The sequence below is a fragment of the Tupaia chinensis genome, unplaced genomic scaffold, assembly GCF_000334495.1.
Source record: "Tupaia chinensis unplaced genomic scaffold, TupChi_1.0 Scaffold000635_1, whole genome shotgun sequence".
In the NCBI taxonomy this organism is placed as follows: Eukaryota; Metazoa; Chordata; class Mammalia; order Scandentia; family Tupaiidae; genus Tupaia; species Tupaia belangeri.
Genome location: NW_006160155.1, coordinates 325,915 through 350,568, shown reverse-complemented (window position 1 = coordinate 350,568; position 24,654 = coordinate 325,915). Strand labels below are relative to the sequence as shown.

Below are 24,654 nucleotides of genomic sequence, written 5' to 3'. Positions count from 1 at the left end.
ATTTATTGTCTAATAAACTAAATTGGATGCACAGATCACTTATCTACATGGAATACAGTGACAAACACCAGTAAACAATCTTTTTATTTTATTTATGAAGAGCACTTTTCTTTATTGAGTCATCTGCCAATTCATCTTACACTTTAAAGTAGACTAAAATGTGTAAACTTACAGTTAGTTACTTGTTTAGAAAAACCTCTCTTTGGCACCTAATCAAAAAGGAGGAAGGGAGCCTGTAAAAGATAATTCATTCAACAAAGAAAAGTCTCAATCACCACCAGTTCCAGCAGTGAAAAACAGAGCCCAGCAAACTCAGACTAACACAGTACATTTTCCACTGAAAAACAGTAGCCATGAAAACAAGAACTTGATCTCGAGAGGCAGTCAAACGGAGTCATCACCTGAGATAGCTGAACTATCCCATTTTATTTCCTATGTCCGAACAAATGAGATCTATTACCTTGATCCAGATGCACCCTTGTCTAGGCCCTCAACTCAGGATCAAAATTCTCATGCTTCAGCCTGTGACCAAGAACAGCAGTTCTTTGATTCTGACCATGTCAGGGATCCACTTCTTAATCCTAGCTTGGTGAAAAACAGGGATCGACAGCAAGCAATCCTTAAGGGACTTTCAGAACTGAGGCAGGGCCTTCTCCAGAAGCAAAAGGAGCTGGAAACTAATCTCATGCACATCAAGAAGAGAATTTTCGTTTTTTGTTTTAAATGTAGATAACCAAATTTGAGTCTCCCAAATTATAAAATGTGCTTATTGTTCAAACTGTATTTTTCAATAGTCTCAACTTTTCCAATGCTTATTAAAAATTTGTATATTATGTAGCAAAAAAAACCCAAAAAACAAAAACCTCTCAAGTACAATATTTTACAGTTATTTATTTATTTATAGAGATTTTTGCTATAGGTCACATGTATTAGCCAGAGAAAGAGAAAGCAAGAACTCCCCCTTCCCAACCTAGTGAGGATTGCCATGCCGCAATCCCTTCTCTTATACTCCTCCTGGGATTCTGGGCATGCATATGCATGTGTCCAGCGTTAGTCTTAAGCCTCTGGATCCGAGAATCAAACCATGGTTGACCATGTGGGAGCCTAGCACTTTGACTACTATGCCATCTTCTGGCCCCTACATTGCTTTTAAAGCTTGGTTGTACACTTTATTTTCTTTATGAATAGAAGTGAAAGTGTTATATTTCTAAAAAAAGTTACAAGAATAATGATTAAACTCATATTCTTCCTTCTGTTAAACAACCTACAGAGCTGAACTACAGACTAGTCAGACAGATCTGGAGGTTCAACAGTCTCTGGGCAATGATAGAGATTTGGAAAAGACTGATTAATTTTTTTTTTTTTTGAGAGGTTTTTGCTATAGGGCATGTGCGCTCGCCAGAAAGACAGAGACAGAGAGAAAGCAAGAAATCCCCCTCCAGGGGGGATGGCCATGCCGCAATCCCTTCTCCTCCATTCCCTTCTTGGGATCTTGGGCACGCATGCACACGCAGCCAGCATGAGTCTAAACCACTGGGTCTGGGACGCGAACCGTGGTCGACTACATGGGAGTCCAGTGACATAGCCATTATGCCATCTGCTGGTCCCAAGACAGATTAATCTTAAGAACTAAACGAAAACTAAGAAAATCCAGTCCCTCGATAACAGATTGATGTGAGCAGGTCAGAAACTTTGACACTGGCTTATTCGAGTTGAATGTGTATTTTTCTTCCCAATTCAGCATCCAGTGCCTTTACCTTGGAAGTTTAATATGGTGAGTGATGGTGAGAGTATTTATACCAACACCGGCCAAAAAGAAAGGAAGCGAGTGAAAGGGAAAGCATCTCCCAGTGGGGGCACAGTCATGCTGCAATTCTTTTTCCTCCATTTTTTCATCCTATCAGGATTTACGACAAGCCACTGGAGCTGAGATACAAAGAGTAATCAGCTGACTCCCTTAATCACTGTGCTACAGGGACAGCGCTCCATGAACTTTTTGAAGACCCAGTGTAGACAGCAAAATGCACAACTCGTAAAGCACAGATTGGTAAGTACTGACAAGTGGATATACTTGTGCAGCCCACATGCCTATCAAGCTATAGAAGTGCACTGTTGGGGTTAAGGCGCTGGACATGCTCACATGGCCAACCATGGTTTGAGTCCTGGACCTGGTGGTGGCTTGCTTTCTTTCTCTCTTTCTTGTCAAATTAAAATAAAATGAATGAACAAAAATAAATAAATAAATAAATAATTCTTTAAAAAAAAAAAGTGCACGGTCTATCTAGTAGCCACTTGCCATGTGTGTCTATTTAAATCTAAATTCACTAAGACTAAATGAAATCAGAAATCTAGTTCTTTGGTTGCACTAGTCACATTTCAAGTGCTCCTCAGCTAGATGCTACCATCAGAATATGCTCCTCAATGTGGAAAGGTCTATTATACTGTTATAGAAAGGTCTATTAATACTGTCATAAATATTTTTACCATCTCAGTTCCTTCATGTCCTTTCACAAATTCCTTCTCACTAAAACAAACGAAAAACAAACAAAACAAAAAAACTACCCCCAAACAAAAAGCTACTATTCTGAGTACTATCACTATACATTAATATGGCCTGTTCTACATTTGGATAAATGCAATCATGTGTTCTTTTATATCTTGCTGCTTACGTCAGCACAAACGTTTTTGGCAGAATGTTTCTGTGACTCATCCATGCTGTCACTCACATTACTCATCTATTTCTTTTAAGTTTTCGGTAGTGTGCTGGAGCCTGCTCATGTTGGCTAATGATAATTGAGTTTGCACATGCAAAGCTCTTCTTAAAATCTCAGTTTGCTCCTTGGGGCCAGCAGGTGGCAAGGTGGTTAAAATGCCAGATTCCTCTAAGATTGACCTTGTCGAGTCCTAGACCTGGCAGATTGAAAATCATGATGGGGGGGTGTGTGTGTGTGCATGCACCCAAAATCTTGAGGAGAATGGAGTAGAAGGGATTGCAGAATGGCCATCATCCCAGGTGGGGGGTGATTTCTCACTTTCCCTCCATCTCTCTCTGACAAGCATATGCACCCTATGGAAAAACCTTAAAAAAAAAAAAAATCTAAGTTTGCTAACCTTACATTGGTAGCTTGAACTCAGCCATGGTGGAATTTATACCATAACAAAATTGCTACAAATCTAAATTTTTTTTCCTGAGGGTCATGCATGAAGTGTTCATGAAGTGTTCACCAATGTACCATTAACTCTTTACCTTCATCAACAGTGATAACAGCAGAAAGAACCATAGGTTTGCAGAATATTTGGGGAGAAAAGGGCCTAGCTATTATCAGTTCAAAAATCTAGTTATAAAATAAAACTTCTCAAGTTTTTCTCTTTGGTTTAAAATTTAGCTTCAACGAATAATTTCCCAATCTCAAGAGAGTAAGATGTCCTTTCTGGAATTTTCATCTGATTTCTTCATCTGACTTGTGTCTATCAAAAAAAGTTCAGGGAAAGGAAAATGTTCTGCCTATAATGTCACGGGATGCCACTGGACATATTCTCCATGATTCAGGCTTGCCAATAATGTCTATCAGGAGATAAGGAAAAATGGCACAACCTTATAAAATATATCAAGATCCTGTGTCTAGACAGGCTGGTATTTGCAACCCAATAAGGTGCTAACTGCTAGCGGTTCCTCTCAGAACTAGCTCTATGTAATCATCCCTAGATACTGCTCCCATTCCTTCTCCTACATATCACTGTAAATGTTTACTACTCTTCCCAAGCCGGAAATAATTTTAACTCTTGATAATAGAAGACATTAGGTGTCACCTTTACATTCTGCTAATTATGTTGAACTACAGGTTGAGATTCCTACTTCAATCTGATCTAAAATGTTCTCAAATCTGAAACTTTCTGAGCCACAGTGGAAAATTACATAACTGATCTTAAGTGATGGATCTGATATTTTAAAATATTGAGGGCAGTTACAGTGCTGAAAGCAATGGGGTACTATAGGGTGAAGCTGGGACCCCATGGGGGGCCTAGGTCAGCTCTTAGAACATTGCGAATAGGTAGTGCACACCTGGGTTAGACTAGGGCAGAGGATCACAATGGTAAGCCCTGGTCAAAAACGCCTACCTTCTCTCTCTCATAATGAAAAAAAAAAAAGAAAAAAAAAAAAAAAGTAGGGCCAGATGATGGAATGGAAGTAGCTAGATCTCACATGGCTGACTGCATTCAAATCCTGGACCTGGAGGCTTGAAAAATACGTGGGTACACGTGTGCATGCCAAAGAGAATAAATGAGAAGGGACTGCAGCATAGCCAACCCACTTGGTGGATGATTTCTCACTCCCTTCTCCCATCTCTCTAGTCAGATGTATGTACCCTAAAAACAAAAATAAAGAAAAACAAGGAAAAGTGCTAGCCTCAGCAGCACACGTACTAAATTTGAACGATATAGAGAAGATTAGTATGGTCCTTGCGTAAGGATGACATGCAAATTTGTGAAGTGTTCCTTATTTTTAGCAGGTGGTGTGGTGGTGAAGATGTTGGAATCCCACATGGCTGACCATGGTTTGAGTCCAGGAACTGGCGGCTTGCTTTGTAGCTTTCCCCTTCTCTCTCTGATCAAGTTAAAAAATAATAGTAATAACGAATGGAATTAAATTATAAATAATCCTTAAAAAAGGATTTATTTAAAAATATTTTAAAAGGATATATTTTTAAAAAGGAAAGAAAGAAGGAAAAAAACTGCAAAATTACCTTCATGCGATGTATATAAGGTCTATATGAAACAAACGAATTTCATGTTTAGACTTGGGTTCTAACCCAAAGATATCTCATTATATATAGGCATTATATAAAGGCATATATTCCAAAATCCCCAAAAAACTGAAATCCCAAACACTTTTGGTCCTATGCATTTTGGATAAGGGCTACTCAACCTGTACCAATTGTTCTTCCAAACAAAGAAAGAATCAGTATAGCTGTTTTTGAGACAAGATGAGAGATCATTCAATTTATAAACATTACATCATACAGCTTCAGAGGACACTGTTTCTACTCTTGTCTATGCAAATGGTACCTGCTCGACATGGCCTGTTCACAGACCACGACACTATTTATACTTCCTCGGATGACCTAGAAACCACATACAAACCCATCAGGCCACAGCAGTCAGTACTACAAGGCTGGTGTCATTAATTGTGTGGTAACTGAAGTCTCGACATTGGTTACATCTGCACAGAAGAATTTGTGTCATGCTAGTTAATTCTCAGAAAAGATAAAATAATGCCAAAAAAGTCTCTACTTCTAATGTACTTTCTGAAAGCGCTGCTAGTGATTCACCAGAGATAAAAGAAGCAATGACTGCCTCATAGCTCAGACATCAATTTGTCTATTTTAAGACCTCATTTTAGACAACATAAGTAAATGTTTTATGTGGGCTATGAAACATAATATAAATATTAACAATTTCTATTTTTTTAAAACCATAGTGGCTGCTAATAAGGAAGGGGAAAACCCCCATAAACGGCATGTCTGGGGGTAAGGGTCACATATTCTGATAGCAGTGGTATACTCAGAGCAAAGGGAACATACTCTTTTTTTTTTTTTTTTTGAGAGGTTTTTGCCATTGGGCGCGTGCGCTCGCCAGAAAGACAGAGAGAGACAGAGAGACAGAAAGCGAGAAATCACCCCCCAGGGGGGATGGCCATGCTGCAATTCCTTCTCCTTCATTTTCCTTTCGGGATCTTGGGCATGAGTGCACATACGCCCGGCATGAGTTTAAGCCACTGGGTCCGCAACTTGAACTGTGGTCGGCTACATGGGAGTTCAGTGACATAGCCATTACGGTAACTGCTGGTCCCAAAGGAACATATTCTTGATTAAACACTGTCTCTTCCACTCCCGACAAGCAGGTGTCTTTTTCTTTCTTTCTTTTTTTTTTTTTTTTTTTTTGCCATACGGAATGTGTGCTTACCAGAGAGAGACTGAGACACAGAGAGAGGAGCCATCTCCAAGAGGAGATGGCCAAGTCACAATCCCTTTTCCTCCATTCTCCTCTTGGGAGTTTGGGCATGCATGCACATGGGCCCAGCATGCTTTTCAAGCCACAACCATGAAGTCAGCTATGTGGATGCAGTGCCTTAATCTCCTTGGCACCTGCTGATATATTATTATTTTTTGGTGTGTGTGTGTTTAATTTATTTTATTTTTGTCACAGGGTATGTGCATCATGCTGGAGAGAAAAAGACAGATAACAAGTGAGAAATCACCACCCAAGGATAGCTGCTCCACAATCCCTTCTCTGTCATTCTCTTTTTGGGATATTGGGCAAACATGCACACATGCTTGGAGTGACTTTCAAGCCACCGGGTGCAGGACTCGTACCAGTCAGTCAGTCATGTGAGAGTTCAGCGACTTATCCACTACGCCACTTGCTGACCCCAACAGGTTTATTGGTTTTAAAGATATGAAAACAGAAACATCTTTTATACCTTTGGAGACAGTCATGGGTATAAGAGTTGACATTTTTCAGAATTTAAATATGGATGGGAAATTAGGAAATGTGAACACTTTATCTAACATATCCAGAGACTAGGGAGTAATTCTAGCCATAAAAACTAGATTTTTTTTTTTTTTTTGAGAGGATTTTGCTATAAGGCACGTGCGCTTGCCAGAAAGACAGAGAGAGACAGAAAGTGAGAAATCACCCCCCTGGGGGGATGGCCATGCTGCAATCCCTTCTCCTCTGTTCTCCTCTCGGGATCTTGGGCACACACACACACACACACACACGCACACACACACACACACACACACACACACGCCCAGTGTGGATTTAAGCCACTGGGTCTAAGGCTCAAACCATGGCCGACTACATGGGAGTCCAGCAACATAGCCATTACACCAATTGCTGGTCCTGTGAAAACTAGATTTTCTTGATTAAGCATTTAAAAATTTAGTGAAAAGAAATGGGTTTAATTGTTTAATTATTGAAACTTAGCAGGAAGCCCATTACACCAGGTACTCAATAAGTACTTGTAGATGACTGACAGTAGAACTAAAAAGACCTCTAGCAATCAAGTATATTTTCTGGTAATTTTTATATACTAATTATGCTATATTTTATAATAAAATAGAAACTTACATATTTCTTAGGTATTTTCTTAGCGGCTACCGTGAGGATCACAAGTAACCTCTTAAATTTATAACACCCTAATTTGAATAGACACCAACTTAGCTGGGACAATACATAAAAACTCTGTTTTTACAGAGGTCTTCCCTCCTCCCTTTATGCTACAAATTATATCTTTATAGGGTTGGCCATGACAGTGTATTCTGGACACTGCAGCTCAGCAGGTTGAGGTCACATGGGAGTCCCATGTTTGATTCCAGGCCAATCTTAGAAAGTGGGGTGCAGAGGTCCAGGATGGAGGTCCCAGCTGAGGAGGACTGTGACCAGTTGAGACTGTTGTAAAATACCACACACACACACACGTTTTATCTTTTTCTTTTAAAATATGTTTCCTTACTTATTTTAGAATGTGTGCATGCACACATGAGAATGAGAGAAAGGGAAGAGAAGACAAGATGCTCTCCAGGGTCTGGTCACACTGTGACCTGCCTCCAATCCTCCAGCTCATCTCATCTTGGGCACCTGCACGTGTGCCTGGAGTGTTTAGGCTGACACTGACAAGGGTAGGGGATTCAAACTGTGGTTGCCATAGGGGATGCAGCTTCTCCTCATCAGCATATTGTAACTGAGCCATGAAACTAGAGCCACAAATTACATCTTTACATATGTGGGCCCATTTACATATAATTAATAATTAATTTTGTGTATTTGTCTTTTAAATCCTGTACAAAATAAAAGAGAAGTTACAAACCAACAATACAGGCTTTTACCTATGTAGATATATTTCCTGATGTTCTTTATTTGGTTCTGAATTGCTGGCCTAGTATATTTTCATTTCAGCCTGAAACAACCCCTTTAATATTTCTGGTAGGACACATCTATTAGCAATGAACTCCATTAGCTTTTGTTTGTTTGGAAATGTCTTAATTTCTCCTTCGTTTCTGAAGAATCGTTTTGCTAGATTAAAAAAAAAAAGCTTCTGTTTTTCTCAAGCCCACTTTTTTAGATGGCAAGCTGTATATATAGAATTACAAAGAGGCTAACTTGCCAAGTCGATTCTCCACAATTCATAACACATTTTAATTTATTGAAGGTCTAAGAAGATAAAATCGTAGTGTGGGCAGAGATCAGTGTTGAGCCCAAAATAGAAGAGCTTTTCAGAAATTAGTTGATGATTGTACTTTGATAATTAAATATACAAACCTATGATCCTTTTAGGCTCACCTAATTAGTATCAAATGAGTTTACTTAATTACAGCTGTAAATTAAATGCATAGGGTTTGCCTCATCTCAAAATAATTACATGTGCAATGTAATGTGAATTATGGAACATTAATCTGCAGTTTATCGATTACTCCCCAAACAGACTTGGACTCATTAGGACAAAGTTATTATCATAGCAGATTTGATAAATAGCTCCTAGAAAAGGTTCCTGAATAATATATGCATACAAGTTCTTTAAAGGAAAGGTATACCTGTGTCCGTGTACGTGTACATGTGTCACAAAGCCCTGGTTCGGAAAAAGTGCTCCCTGAGGCATTTAGACAAGAGACACACATGTGCATACCTACGACACAGTATCGTCACATCCTCAAACTGCACAGAGCTACAACTTTCTCACGTTTATAGTAGAGGCTGTAGGTATCTCATAAAAAAGGATAGTTTAGCACAATGTTAAATAACTAAAGGTCAAACTACTTAATAAACCGGTTCTTAGTGTCCCTCAAATCAGAGGAAAATTTAGAAGAATTATTTTTGGAAGAAAGCTTTTTTTATACCTATTTTAACCAAGAACCACAAAAAAGGGGACAAAATATATCTTCCAGTCTGCGTATACTTCAGTAGCTACCCTTTTCCCCCCTTCCTTCTACGATTAAAAAAAGAAACCAAAAAACAAAAAACAGCAAGCATGAGAACAGAAAGTGAACAGAGAATTATTAAAGACATAAATACAGACTAATCACAAAGAAATACTACTTTAACTCTAGAGACATTTTTTTTTTTTTAAAGAAATTACTGTGTGGTTCAATTGGGAAGGAACAGTCTAGTCCAAATGGGGCTCATTCAAAATACAATTTAATACTTTCAAAACTTTTTTGAAGGGGAGGAGACTCTAGCCACAAATTAAAATATTTCAAATTAAATTTCATGAATAAGTATTAGATTTTTCCTTAAATATAAAATGAGTATTAGTAAAAATGTGAGATGTTCATGTTTAAAATGCTTTTGGGGCCAGATCCTTCCCCTTCATGCTTTAAATGTGCCCATTGTTTTTAACATTTTCTTTTTCCTGCTCCCTTGTGTGACAACTCCCACTGACCACACCAATAACCCTGACTGAGCTTATATTGTTTTCCTTCCTTTTTCTTCAATATTTTGCCAAATATTCTGTGTGCCAAAAGAAACTCTGCTGCCACAGAGCCTGAAGACTGCACTTGGCTGCCTACCATCAACACTAACATTTCTAGCTAGGAGAAGTGGCATTCTTCAGGCCTCAAAAGCAAGACAGGAAAGGCTGAGCAGGTAGGTCAAGCCTTTCCTTTGCATTAAGAATTTCTAACTTTGGCTACTATAGCTTTTTTCTCACTTTATTTGCAGATTTCTGCCCCCCCCCCCCCCCCCCCCGCCTTTTAAGATAGACTGAAGGGAAGACCTCAGTATAATAACCCTGTTTTAATTCAGCCCAATTCTGGCCTAAAGCAAACATCTAATTATTTGTGATTAATTCCAAGAACATAACGTATACTCTCATGTTCAATGAATCTGTTTGAATCTAACTAGTGGCTCCTCATTTCAGTCTTTTCCCTGTGTTAACTTAATCCTCAAAGTGACTGAAGAATCATAAACTCCCATTCTCCTACCACAAAATATCTGTATTATGCAACTCACACTTGAAAGGATTTATATTATTAGCCTTGATTCATGTGTTCAAATTCAGATTAAATTCAGACCCTCTGTAATAAATGACAAGATGCATGAGGGCACTGTAATCTAGGCAACCATAATTATACAATCATTGATGAAGTTCCTGTTGATAAACAATGCAAACATTAGGAAATACTATTTTGCAATTAAGTGGTGAAGAAAGCTGTTTATCGCCTTCCATTCTATCCTCTGTTAATAAGATTGAAGTTGCAGATGTTCATGTATGCTGCATTGATGTTAAATGGTGCATGATGCTCTAGGTGGTTCCCATAACCTTGCTTTGTCTGCTATGAACTGACTCAATTGATATGATAATAGAGAAAAGAACTGGGCTGAACTGGCACAATTTGCATAGCCTTGAAATTTGCCATTATTGGACAGCCAACTGCTCCTGAAAGTTCTTGTTCAGTTGTCACTGACAACGATGTGTTAGACAAACAATATTTTGAAATTAACCACACAGGTGGGAACATCAGTTATTGAAGCGTTTATCCCATCAAACGAGGTACTCATCAATGCATTTATAAAGCTAACAGTCGGGAATCCTGTGATTTTGGAGGGGGGTGTTCAATTACTATTAGAGCAAATAGAGAGCAGACATCATTCAGAGGTCACAAAATGGAGGTAGCACTCACATCTTTCTGACACAGATGGTGTATTTAGAGAAGCATCCTTCTCCCTTCCATAAAACCTTTTCTCAATTCATTATTAAATAAATAACCATGTTCTAGATTAAGAAAGAATAAGATTTTTAAAAAATAACAAAATCTTCGATGTGGTACAATATTGCACTTTACCCGCGACCCCCCCCCAAAAAAAACAAAACAAAACAAAACAAAACACATAAGAGACTGAATAAACATAAAAGAATGGTAAGAATTAGGGCCAAACAGTGCTGTAGCAGCGAAACTCAATGCTCTCTGAAGTAGTCCCACATGGAAAGGTTCCTGTTCAAGTCTGAGACCTCCCGGAGTATGCAAGGCACCTGCTGCTTCCCCATGATCCAGGTTAGCTGAAGGCTGGGGTAGACTGCAGTATCAACCCCTTGTTGGGGGATGCTTCTCTATCTCTGATCTGTCTTGTTCATGGAAGAATAAATAAGTAAATTTAAAAAAAAGAATAGTAGGAATTACTCTGATGCATGTTTTACTTTCATGCATTACTACATCACTGACACACTGGAGAACTCTAAACACTAAAGAAAACTGAGTAAACCCCCAAAAGAAGAAAACTGAGAGAAAGACCACAAATGTAAGAGAGAACTAGGAATCTCTAAGTTTAGAATTTATGGACACGATGAATGAAAAGGAAAAGAGATAGGGGGTAGGCAATTAAATAATTAGGAGAAGGAAAAAGATTGCAAATAAACAAGAATGCAATTTAGAAACAAAAATTCTAGAAAACTTATATAGAAAACATAGTACTCGGACCAGCAGTTAGCATAGTGGCTATGTCGCTGGACTCCCATGTATTTGACCGCGGTTCACGTCCTAGACCCAGTGGCTTAAACTCACGCTCGGCGCGTGTGCCCAAGATCCCTAGAGGAGAATGGAGGAGAAGGGATTGAGGCGTGGCCATCCCCCTGGGGGGTGATTTCTCGTTTTCTGTCTGTCTCTCTCTGTCTTCCTGGCGAGTGCACGTGACCTATAGCAAAACCCCTCTCTGAAAAAAAACAAAAAAAAACCCAAAAAAACCCCACAAAAACACAGTACTAGGGCTAGCCAATGGTATGGCAATTAAGATAGCTGGATCCAGGAGCAGCAGTTGGTGTAATGGCTATGTCACTGGACTCCCATGTAGTCGACCATGGTTCAAGTCCTGGACCCGGTGGCTTAAAACTCACGCCAGGCACATGTGCAAGCATGACCAAGATCCTGAGAGGAGAATGGAGAAGGGATTGCAGTGTGGTCATCTCCCCTGGGGGTTGATTTCTTGCTTTCTGTCTCCCTGTCTCTCTCTGTCTCTCTGGCGAGTGCACTCGCCCTTTAGCAAAAAACTCTCCAAAAAAAGAAAAAAAAAAGACAGCTGGATCCCTTGGGGTCAGCAGGTGGCAAGGTGGTTAAGGTGCTAGACTCCCACATGGCTGAACACAGTTCAAGTCCAGGACCTGGTGGCTTGCTTTCTCACTTTCCCTCCCTTTCTCTCTCAATCTGTCTCTAATCAAACTGGAAAATAAAGCTAAATAAAATAATTCTTAAAAAAAAAATAAAAAAAAGGACAGCTGGATCCCACATGGCTGACTGCCCCAGTTCAAGCTGTGGACTTGGCAACTTAAAAAACATGCTGGGTACATGAAGAGTGCTTTCTCTTTCTCTCTCTCTCTCTCTCTGGTGAGTACATGTACCCTTATCACAAAACCTGAAAAAAAAAAGTAGCACTAATGAAGATGTAATAAAAAATGAGAAACAGAACTGGTCTGCTTTGTACTGCCTATAGGTCAATATCAAGTATTTAACTCCCCAAAGAGCAAATTCCCATGTGACTAGTTGGATAAGAGATGGATAAAGGAACTTAGAGATAAAATAAACTATATACATAGAATTAATATTTTAATGAACACAAGTAGTTTTTAAAAAATAAACGTAAGATTTTAGTTTAAGTCAAATTTTGACAATAGCTTGTTCTTTCTGTTTTTAGTCATTTTAAATCTAAATTAAATGGACACTTTTCATTCTAAGTATTAGTTTATCTTTATTCTCTAAGTGTGAGAGACAGAGAGAAAGAGAGAGAGAGAAAGGGACAGAGATATAGCACCCCCTGAATCATGGGCACACATGTGCCTGTCATACTCAGAGAGGTGTCTGGAAACAAACCTAGAATATTCCCATGTGGAGTCAGCCGTGGTCGGGGGGCATTTCATTTTATCACTGTGCCACTCTCCAACCCCAAGCATCAGTTTTTTTTTTTTTTAAAAACAAACAAACAAACAAAAAAAACAAAGAGAGAGTATGAGCTTGCCAGAGAGAGAAAAAGCACTTCCTCCTCCATATTCCTCCATAGGGAATGGTCACACAGCAATCCCTTCTCCAGTGTCCCTCCTTTAAGGATTTTGGGCATGCACAATATGTGCTTGGAGTGTTTTTCAAGCTGTAGGGTCTAGGCCTCAAACCATTCAGTCAGTCATGTGGGATCCAGCTACCTTAACCACGATGTGATGGGTGGCCTCTGAGCATCACTTTTATTAGAAGAGAATATAAACCTAAAGAGAAACGGGGCTACTGTACATTGTACTCATTGCTCTTTCTTACTGAGCTCACCCAGGTGCGAGGACTGTAATCTGTTCGTAAGGACCATACTTCCTATCTGATTGCTGCCACTGTGCATCACGTGACTCGCCTCACTGCAGATGAAATGTGAGTGGCAGTGCTGCGAGAGCTTTACAACTACTGCTTACTTCTTCTATCACTTCTTTTGCTCTCTGATAGGGGCTGTCCTTTAGCGTTGGTCTTAGAATTAAGAAAAGTGAAGTAGAGAAGAATGTAAGAGAAAAATATCTATCGTTTAAATAATTAGGATTCTGAGAGTTGTTAGCTTGCTCCTTTTGCCTAACCTGATTAATAAACACATATAACAAAAGCAAGAGTAAGGTTTTAATTAAAAGAATTTACTTATTTCATGAGAGTGAGTCTGAGAGAGAGAGAAAGACAGCACTCTCAACAGAATCTCATACCACAATGCCCCCCTCAGTCTTCCCATTCAGTCAGAAAAATATGTGTGTGCACCTGCTGTGAAAAGACCAACCAGGGAACCGAACCTACAATCGTCCATATGTATTCAGATTTTGAGCTGCTTGTTACCACTGCACCACCAAGCCAGCCAAGCATTGAATTTTAAAAAATATTGGAATTCAAAATAATGAGATGAAGGGTAAAGATAATGGTTACAACTTGTCTTGACCAAAACATATTAAACTAAATATTTGGGAGTTGCAGTTAAAGAGTGTCTGGATGAATGTCATACAGATAATAAAACGGGCCCATAAGCATGCTCCAGTCCCAGGGTTATCACTGCTCTCTAAGAGCTTTCTAAGCAACCCAGTAGGAAAAGAGGAACTTTTATTGATCATTATTATTTAATTTTCTATAGGGCATGTGAGCTCACCAGACAGAGAGAGAGAGGGGGAGAAAATAAGAAGGCAAGCTAGGTCCAGGACTCGAACTGTGGTTGGCCATGTAGGAGTCCAGCACCTTAACCAGCACACCACCTGCTGGCCCTGGACAGAGGAATATTAATATGAATATACATGAATTTTAAGGACTTTAGATAACAGCAGAGTAGATAACAAACTGTCTCATCAAGAACAACTAGAACATCTGGACAAAATACAAGGGAACTTAAACAGGCTCATAAAAAATGGAATGAAAAGTATGAGCTTATTTTGTTGCAAAAGAATAGAAATCCATGCATAGATTATTTATCATATAATTTATTTACTATTACTATTATTTTAACTAGTTATAGTCATGGTGGGGGAAGAAAGAAATCAAGCTGCTAGGTCTGGGACTTGAACCGTGGTCGGCCATGTGGGAGTTTGGCACCCTAACCACCATGTCAGCTACTGGCTACCATGCATTTTTTAAAAATAATATGTATTTTCCAAGAGCTTTCTGAAGACTCCTTGTTTATGTGTGTGTGTGTGTGTGTGTGTGTGTGTGTGTGTGTGTGGTGGGGGGTGGAGAGAGAGAGAGCGAAAGAGAAAGAAAGGTATATATGTGTGTACATACATATTTATTTATATCTTTTATGCAAGACAGGGAGAGGTTTGTTTTTGTTTTTGTTTTATCACTATTTTTTGTTTACCAGGGTATTGCTACATTGTGAATCTGCCCCAGCTTCCCAGTTAGCTAGGACTGTAGGTGCATGCCATCATACCTGGTCCCTCTATTTGGTCTGGGAACTGAACCCAGGCCTTCCATGGAGCCCCAGCCTTACACAGTGGCTCCTCAATCACTTGAGCTACAGTGCTTGGGTCAGAAAAAATATATTTAAAAAACCCCCTGAGAACCAGCAGGTGGCATAGAGGTTAAGGCACTGGACTCTCATGTGGCTGATTGTGGTTTGAGTCCTGGACCTGAAGGCTTGAATCTTATGCCAGGTGTGTGTACATGTGTTCCCCAAATTCTGAGAGGACAATGAAGGAGAAGGGATTGCAGCATGGCCATCTCCCGAGGGATGATTTCTCACTTTCTGTCTCTCTGGTGAGCTTACGCACCCCTAAGAAGAATCTCTAAAAAATATCTATCTATCTATCTATCTATCTATCTATCTATCTATCTATCTATCTATCTATCTATCTATCTATCTGCGTATCTGCTTAAAGGCAATTATCAGGCTGGGATTCAGGGGGTGATGGAAACCCAGAGAGGTGAGTTTGGTATTTTTGATGCTACTAGAAAGACAAGGTTTGGAATTTAGAGCCTGTCAAGAGAAATGGCCTTGCTAAAAACCTCCTAACTTGAGATTGGGAACTTTAGAGATTCAAGTATGGGTGAACAGGAAGTAGAAAGGCCTAGGCAAGGTAGCTTAGCACTAAACCATCGAAATTCCTAACTTAGATTAAAATTATTCCAGTGTGCCAATGTTCCCCTTCTGCCAAGAGTAAACATCCTATGCCTCAAATTATTTCCACAAACAATTTTGCAAATATAATATCTCACCCATAAAAACAAAACAAAACAAAACAAAACAAAACAAAACAAAAGAAACAAGAGTGGGGGCTGGCAGGTGGTATGGTGGTTAGAGCACTGGACTCCCACATGGTTGACCACAGTTTGAGTCCCCGACCTGGTGGCTTGCTTCTCACTCTTCCTCTTTCTCTCTGGTCAAATTTAAAATAATACCAGTAACAAATAAAATTAAATACATAAAAAATAAAGAGCATATAAGGAGGCAAGCAAAAATGAAAAATCTACAAAAATTACATAATAGAAACTAACCTGAAGCAGTTCCAAATACTGAACTTATCAAACTGAAACTATGAATTCACTATGCCCACTGATTGAGAGTTAAAAACCATAGAGAATTTCCACAGAGAAGTAGAAACTACCAAAATGGAAACTGAAATTAAGAACACAGTAGACAAGTTTAAGTGGAAACTGAAAAATAATGTTTAATGGATAGGTTTAACAGAAGCTTAGCCACAGCTTAGAAAAGAATTAGTGAACTGGAAGACAGAAGGAACTATCTGGAATGAAGCAAGTGAAGGTAGAGAAAATATATTCTGCATAGTTCCCAGAAGTAGAATTAGGATCAATGGATAGATGCTAGAAAGAAGGAAAATTTCTGTCCAAAAGAAGGCAGAAGTTTTTAACAATTTAGGGGCTATAGAACTGACATGAATGCATCATCCATGTTGTCAGTGTTTTAAAGAGGATTCCTGAACTGAATTGAGAAGATGATCTCTATGTCTTTTTCAACTTAAAAGAATTTAGTATTTCTTTTTTTCTTTGAGAGGTTTTCCCTATAGGGCGTGTGCGCTCACCAGACAGACAGACATAGAGACAGAAAGCGAGAAATCAACCCCCAGAGGGGATGGTTACGCTGCAATCCTTTCTCCTCCATTCTCCTCTCAGGATCTTGGGCACGCACGCACATGCGCCCGGCGTGAGTTTTAAGCCACCGGGTCCAAGACGCGAACCACGGTCAACTACGTGGGAGTCCAGCGACATAGCCATTACGCTAACTGCTGGTTCCCAAGAATTTAGGATTTCTTAAGAATTCAGAGATTGAGGCAGCTGATGGCATGGTGGTTGGGGAACCAGATCCCACATGGCTGACTGCTTGGTTTGAGTCCTAGACCTGGTGGCTTGAGAAACACACTGGGTGCATGTGTGTGTATAACTACATCCCAAAAGGAGGGAGAAATGGAAGAGAAAGGATTGTGACATGTCCATGCCTCATGGGGGATGCTTCCTCACTTTCCCTTACTGTCTCTCTCAGGAATGCATGCACACTCTCTGGCAAATTAACAAAGAAAAGTAATTCAGAGAGTGAACAGGGAAAACAAATAGAACTTATACACATATATATAAAATATACATATATAATACGTGTGCATGTACGCCCTCAAGTGGGGAGTGTTCTCAAATTTCTTGGCCTCTGACTCCTATAATACTCCTGAAAAGTGAGCATTTCAAGGCTGGCAAGTGGTGTGGTGGTTAAGGGCGCTGGACTCCCATATGGTCGGCTGTGATTCGAATCCCAGATCTGGCAGCTTACTTTCTCACTTTTCCTCTCTCCTTTTTATCCTGCCCCTCTCTGGTCAAATTTAAGTAAGTATATAAATAAATAAAGTTAAATAAAATCATTCTTTAAAAAAATGAAGATCCCAAATAGCTTTTATTTATGTGAGTTATGTTTATTGTATTAGAAATTAAAATAGAGAACTTAAAAATATTAATAAACCTAGATTTTTACATAATTTTTGGAAAAACAAGTATATATTTCAAATAAAAATATCAGTAAAGAGTATGGCATTTACTTTACATTTTTCTAATATCTTTAATGTCTGTTTAAGAGATGACAGCTGGATTTTCATATCTTCTTCAGTATTCAATCTGTTGTGATATCACACATTATGTAGTGTCTGAAAAACTACTGTAATTTAGAGTCAAAAAGGCAAATAATGTCTTTGAATTATCATGAAATAGTTTTGACTTCATAGAAGAGACTTCTTGGAAGGGTCTCAGAGACCCCAGTCATCCACACTGAGAACCACTCAACCAGAGACCTGTGGAGGGATATAGCTGCCACCATGCTGGGCTGGTAGTCCCGCTCACTCTGGACAAGCTGTAATTACTAGGAATGTCAGTTCTGCTATGCCCGAAGCTGTGGCTAGTGATGTAGGTTAGTAAGAAATTCACTCTGCCATTTAGAAAATAAAAACCCTAAACAGTGCTTAGATGAATGCAAGCTGACCAACAAGAGAATGTTAGACCTCTCAAGGAAGACCAAATACCACTGTATTGATCCCTTTATGTAATAATAAGCTTGAAATAATTACCTCGACCTATAATTGCTTTTCTATTGCTGGAAACAAAAGCAAAGTTTGATATAAATGCACCAAACTAGACTAGCTTGCATTTTAATATTTAATTGTATTAGACTAGTATTTTAATCTCCATATTTAAATGCCAATATCTTAATATGAACATATAAATCCAACCCAAGATATATGAAGATCTGAAGCCTACAGCCTACCAAGCTTATTTCTGTCAGTTTCCATTTCTGGACCACAGGGGAAGTAAAAGAGTCTGTAAGCCCACACTCTATTATGAAAAGCATGATATCTGCCATTTAAAAAAATAATTTTGCCAGAGAGTGTGTATGCTACCTGCACAGAAAAAAGGAGGGTGTATGCATGCAAGAGAGAGAAAGTGAGAAAGCAGCCTCACCCTTGGGGAATGGTCACATCTCAATTTTTCTCTCTTTTTCCCTTCTTTTGGGATTTTGGGCATGCATGCACACACACGTTTCACAAGCTACTTGTTCTAAGACTTGAATCGCACAGTTGGCCGTGTAGGATCTAGCCATTTTTTTTTTTTTTTTTTTGGAAAGAGACTTTTTTTTGGCTATAGGGCACATGTCCTTGCTGGAGAGACAGAGAGAGACAGAGAGACAGAAAGTGAGAAATCACCCCCTAGAGGGGATGGTCACACTGCAATTCCTTCTCTTCCATTCTCCTCTTGGGATTTTGTGCATGCATGCACATGTATGTGGCATGAGTCTCAAGCTTCTGGGTCCATGACTCGTACAGCAGTCAACTACGTGGGAGGCCAGCGATGTAACCATTACACCTGCTGGTCCTGATCTAGCCATCTTAATCATCCTGCCACATGATGGCCTAATGTACTCCATTTTACCGGAAAGAGAATTAACAGACTCTTGAAACTCTCTTCTAGTTGGTTCAAAAAATTTGAAGACTTAAGAGAACCTAATCCTGAGTGTGGCACATACCACTGTCTTCCTTTATTGGGAAGGTACAGGGTTTCTCTATTGTAGAGAATTCACTATGACAGTGGTGATGGGGCATTTGTATCCTTTTCCCCAATAGAGTTAAATCTTGACTGTAAAATGCTATTTTATATTTGATTAATCTTTAAAAATAAAAAGTCCAAGAGAGTGATTACTCTGAAATAAGGCTTATACACTAACTCCCAAAGAATTTTTTTTAAGTTTGCTATAGGGCATATATGCTTGCCAGACAGAGGGAGAGAGGGAAAGTAAGAAATCACCCCTCTTCCAAGGGGGATGGCCATGCCACAATCCCTTCTTCTGTCAGGATTTTGAGCATGCACATGTATCTGGTGTTTTTTTTTTTTAGAAAGAATTACTTAACTTTATTATTATTATTATTAAGTTTGACCAGAGAGAGATGGGGTTGGGGAGAGCAAGCCACCAGGTCCGGAATTTGAACCACTGTCGGCAATGTGGGAATCCAGTGTCTCAACCAGCATGCCACTGGTAACCCCTCTTCCCGCCCACCTGGTATGTTTTTTAAGCTGCAAGGTCTGAGATTCGCAATGTGCAGTTGGTCATGTGGGAGCCAGCCACCTTAATCACAATGCCACCAGTTGGCCCTGTTCAAATAATTTTTTAATATGACATTCCTATTGCATTAATATCTATACCAAGGGTTTTCAACTATGGCCTGTCGAACAAATCTAACTGGCTTTATATTTTTGTAAATAAATTATTATTATAAGATGGCCACATGTATTTATTTACACATTGTTATATATGGCTGTTTTCTTTCGTTTTTAAGGTTTTTATCATAGGGCATGTGCGTTTGCCAGAGAGAGACAGAGAAAGAGATGGTGAGAGAGAAAGTGAGAAATTACCCACCCCCCCAGTGGGATGGCCACACTACAATCCCTTCTCCTCCATTCTCCTCTTGGGATTTTGGGCATGCCATGTCCAGCATGATTTTTCAAGGTCTGGGACTTGAACTGCAGAAGGTCATGTGGGAGGCTAGTCTCTGAAACACCACTCCAATTGCTGGTCCCCTGTATGGCCATTTTCACACTACAGATGCAGAGGTGAGCTCTTGTAACAGTTAGTATACTCTGCAAAAGAGAAAATTTACTATTGATACTTGGTCCTTTATAGAAAGGTTTCCGGACTCCTGATCTAGACATGCAGTCTGTTGGAACTGAAAGATACATTAAGAAATTTTTCTAGCCAGCCTTTTCATTTTATTGTGGAATGAAATGATGTCTGATGAGTTGAAATAACAGTACACTAAGCACACAGAAGACAAGTGCAAGCTTTCTAGTACACGGGATTCTCCCTGCTATTTTCTAGCCAGCATACCACGTGAGGAATGTTCTGCCTAGAGCGAGAGTCCTGCTGAGTGTCTTAAAAGCCACATATGGTCTTGGCACAGAAACTGTTTTCTCAACACCTGGGTAACCAGGCTGTGTAGGTCCCGGGAGTGCAGCGGTGCCCTCAGCTTCAGCACTAGCCAACCCCTGAGGAGTTAGATCTGAGAGAACCACTTCCAAGGCCCTGCCTCATTAGTCCCTGCTGCCACCAATCTAGCTCAGAGAAAATTGATCCTTCCCTCATGCCTGCTGCATCAAGGCCAGTCTTTGTAAAGGTTTCGTTCATACAGGATTTGTTAATTAAGTCATCACTGTACTAATGAAACCCCAGAGCTACAGTTAGTAATATAGTCTATGCAACTGTAGGGGAGCTAAATTTGAACATTTATAATAAAGGTATGTTCTTTTAGAAAGAACTCATGAGTTTTTCTTTTTGTAAAGAATTATTTATTGGGGCTGGCAGGTGGTATGGTTGTTCAAGGCGCTGGACTCCCATATGGCCAACTGCAGTTCGAGTCCTAGACCTAGTGGCTTGCTTTGTCGATTTCCCTCTCTCTGGTCAAATTAAAAAATAATAACAATTAAAACTAACTAAATAATGAATTCTTTAAAAATAATAATGACAATATTTAATTTTATTTATCATTATTATTTAAAAATAATTATTCAACTTTAATTAATTAATTAATTAATGTCACCAGAGAGAGATGGGGCTGGGAGGGGAGGAATGAGAAAGCAAGCTGCCAGTCTGAGACTTGAACCATGGTTGGGGCATGCAGGAGTCCAGTACTCTCAACCACCACACAACCTGCTGGCCCTCCTTATTATTTTTTGAAATTTGCTATTGAGCACATGCGCTTACCAGAGACGGGGGCAGGGGGAGAGGAAAAGTGAGAAAGCAGGTCTGGGACTTGAAACATGATTGGTCATGTGGAAGTCCAGTGCCTTAAATACCATACCACCTGCTGGCCCACTTATGAGATTTTTTTTTTTTTAAGTGATATTTTTGGTATAGGGTGCATGTGCTTGCCAGAGAGGCAGAAGGCGAGAAATCACCCTCCACAGGGATGGCCATTCCACAATCCCTTCTCCTCCATTCTCCTCTCAGGATTTTGGGCAGGCATGCATCTGTGCCTGGCATGAGTTTTAAGCCACCAGGTCCAGAACTCGAACTGTAGTCGACTGCATGGGAGTCCAGTGATGTAACTATTATGCCATCTGCTGGTTCCCACTTGAGTTTTTTAAAATAGAAAAATAAAGGGCTGGCAGGTGACATGGGTTGAGGCACTGAATTCTGTCATGATCCAATATATCTTAATAAAGGGTGTTAAGACTATTAATTAAGACCATGGTTTGAGTCCTGGACCTGGTGGCCTGCTTTCTCACTTTCTGTCTGTCTTTCTATAGTCAAATTAAAAAGAAATAATAATAAATAGTATCACATAAACAAATTTTTTAAAAATAAAAATACTTTCTAGTTATTTCATGTCCACTCAGATAAAAAACAAGTCTGTATGCTATATAGTTATTTTTGCTTTTTAAAGATTATTTTGCCAAATGGTGCTTGCTGGAGAGAGAGACAGAAAGAGGGTGAGAATCATCCCCTGGGAGGATGGCCCTGCCACAGTCTCTTCTCCTATATTCTCCTCTTGGGATTTTGGGCACACTCACACTTGCAGCTGGCATGATTTTCAAGTTGCCGGGTCTGGGACCAAACTGTGGTTGGCTATGTGGGAGTCCAACTCCTTAACCACCATGCCAGATGCTGACCTGCTACATATGCTACATAATTCCTAACACTGAGTTTTCATTTATTTTTTATCATTATTTCCCTCACTCAAATGAAAAGTATTAAGATCATTCTTATATAGTCGCTAAATTCTGTTAAATCTTCTTTCATGCATTTTTTTTTTTTTAAAAGAGAAATTTTTGCTATAGGGCATGTGCGCTTGCTGGAGAGACAGAAAGTGAGATCACCCCATAGCTGGGAAGGCCACACCACAATTCCCTCTTCTCCATTCTCCTCTTGGGATTTTGGGCACACATGCACATGTGCCTGGCAAGAGTTTTAAGCTGCCGGGTCCGGGACTTGAACCACGGTCCACTATGTGGAAGTCAAGCCTCCAGCTCTGGGATTCAAACCAAGGTCAGCCACGTGAGAGTCCACTGACATAACCATTATACCATCTGCTGGTCCCATTCCATTCGTTTTTTTTTTTTTCTTTTTGAGAGGTTTTTTCGCTATAGGGCGCATGCGCTCGCCAGACAGATAGAGACATAGAGACAGAAAGCGAGAAATCACCCCCCAGAGGGGATGGTCACGCTGCAATCCCTTCTCCTCCATTCTCCTCTCGGGATCTTGGGCACGCACGCACACGCGCCCGGCGTGAGTTCTAAGCCACCAGGTCCGGGACGCAAACCGCGGTCGACTACGTGGGAGTCCAGCGACATAGCCATTACACTAACTGCTGGTTCCCTCCATTCAGTTTTTTAGATTTAAGTGAGCTGCTAAAAAACTTCCCTTCATGTGTATAATCCAGGGATCATTAGAGATTGGGCAGGGTCTTTATGTAGAATTTAGGGCTATTCCTCTATGGTTCTCTCCTTTCTGGAATTTCTTTACTCATTTTCTACCTGATGGTCACTCCAAACTCTTCTGGCTTTTCAAGACCATAAGAGAGAGTGTGGGTATGTATGTGTAGCAGGAGGAGCCTTTGACAGGGTATGGTCATGCCACAAACCCCTTCCTTTGTCTGTGTGCATTTGCCCTCCAACTCAAATATTCATTCATTTATTTTAATTTGACCAGAGAGAGAGTTGGAAAGTAAGAAAGCAAGCCACCAGGTCTAGAACTTGAACTGTGGTTGGCCATGTGGGGATGTCTAGCGCCTTAACCACCATGCTACCTGCTGACCCATATTCATATATTTCTTAATCCCATCTTCAGAAAAGCCTAGAGGTAAAGACAACCCAATAGCATTGGGCACACCTAGTGTCATTAAGAGAAACCTGAGCTTCTTGGAGAAGTAGGGATTATACAGCTGGGGAAGGAAAAGACAGATTAATTTGTGATGGTAAAGTGTAAGAAAGTAAAAAAATAATGGGAGTTGGGGCCAGCAGGTGGTGTGGTGGTTGAGGCACTGAAGTCACACATGGCTGACTGTGGTCTGAGTCCAAGACCTGGCAGCTGGCTTTCTTACTTTTTCTCTGGTGAGTACACTTGCCCTATAGCAAATGTGTAAAAAATAACAAAATTAAATAAATAATTCTTAAAAGAAAATGATGGGAACATGTCAAAGTATATAAGAACCAACTGAAAAAACTTTCAATGGCTAAATCTAGGACAATTTGGGCAACAAGAAAAATGACAGTAATACATTTTAGATTTTTTTTAAAGAAAAGTTATTTAATTCCATTTGTTATTATTATTTTTTTACTTTGACCAGAGAAAGATAGAGAGAGAGAGAGAGAAAGCAAACTGCCAGGTCCAAGACTTGAACAATGGTCAGCCATGTGGGAATTCAGCTCCTTTAACCACCACGCTACCTGCCAGCCCAGAAAGTAATACATTTTAATTTATAGAATAAAATAAATATCCATGAGTCCATATAATATGAATAAGTAAATAAACAAAAGAGGGACCAGCAGGTGGGGTGGTTGAGGGTGCTGGACTCCTACATGGCTGACCACGGTTCAAGTCCTGGACCTGGCAGCTTGTTTCTCATTTTCTCTCTCTCTATTGCTCTGTCCCTCTCTAGTCGAATTAATAAATAAAAACAAAACAAAACAAAACAAAACAATACAAAAGAAAATAGGCAAGAAGGGAAAACTCTTTCTGACAGTAAAGTTCTACTTAGTAAATATATAAAGAGTAATTTAAAAATCATGATTTAGCTAATACCATTATAATAATTACTATAGACATAATTAATCAATGGATGTGTGAAAGACACATAATCTCCAAATGTCTACCCCCAATATTGTTATTCATTAACAAGGGAAAAATACTAAAAAAAAAAAAAAAAAAAGTACTAACTTTACAATGGAGAAACCCGGCAGACACCAGTTTCCCAAAAAAGGTGAAAAAAAAAATTTTTTTTTTTTGAGAGGGTTTTCGCTATAGGTGCGTGCGCTCGCCAGACAGACAGAGACATAGAGACAGAAAGCGAGAAATCACCCCCCCAGGGGGGATGGCCATGCCGCAATCCCTTCTCCTCCATTCTCCTCTCGGGATCTTGGGCACACACGCACACGCGCCTGACGTGAGTTTTAAGCCACCGGGTCC

At 39.7% G+C, this 24,654-nt stretch overlaps 1 protein-coding gene and 1 non-coding gene across 2 annotated transcripts in view; one reads left to right on the top strand and one right to left on the bottom strand.

The window, feature by feature from the left end:
- The window catches only part of ADK (adenosine kinase), a gene marked incomplete at its 5' end in the record, with an annotated part of 331,594 nt that overhangs the window by 61,297 nt on the left and 245,643 nt on the right, over window positions 1-24,654 (bottom strand).
- On the top strand, window positions 4,401-4,506 carry LOC114009840 (U6 spliceosomal RNA). Its single transcript, XR_003551237.1, has one exon. It is a non-coding gene; the product is annotated as a U6 spliceosomal RNA (small nuclear RNA).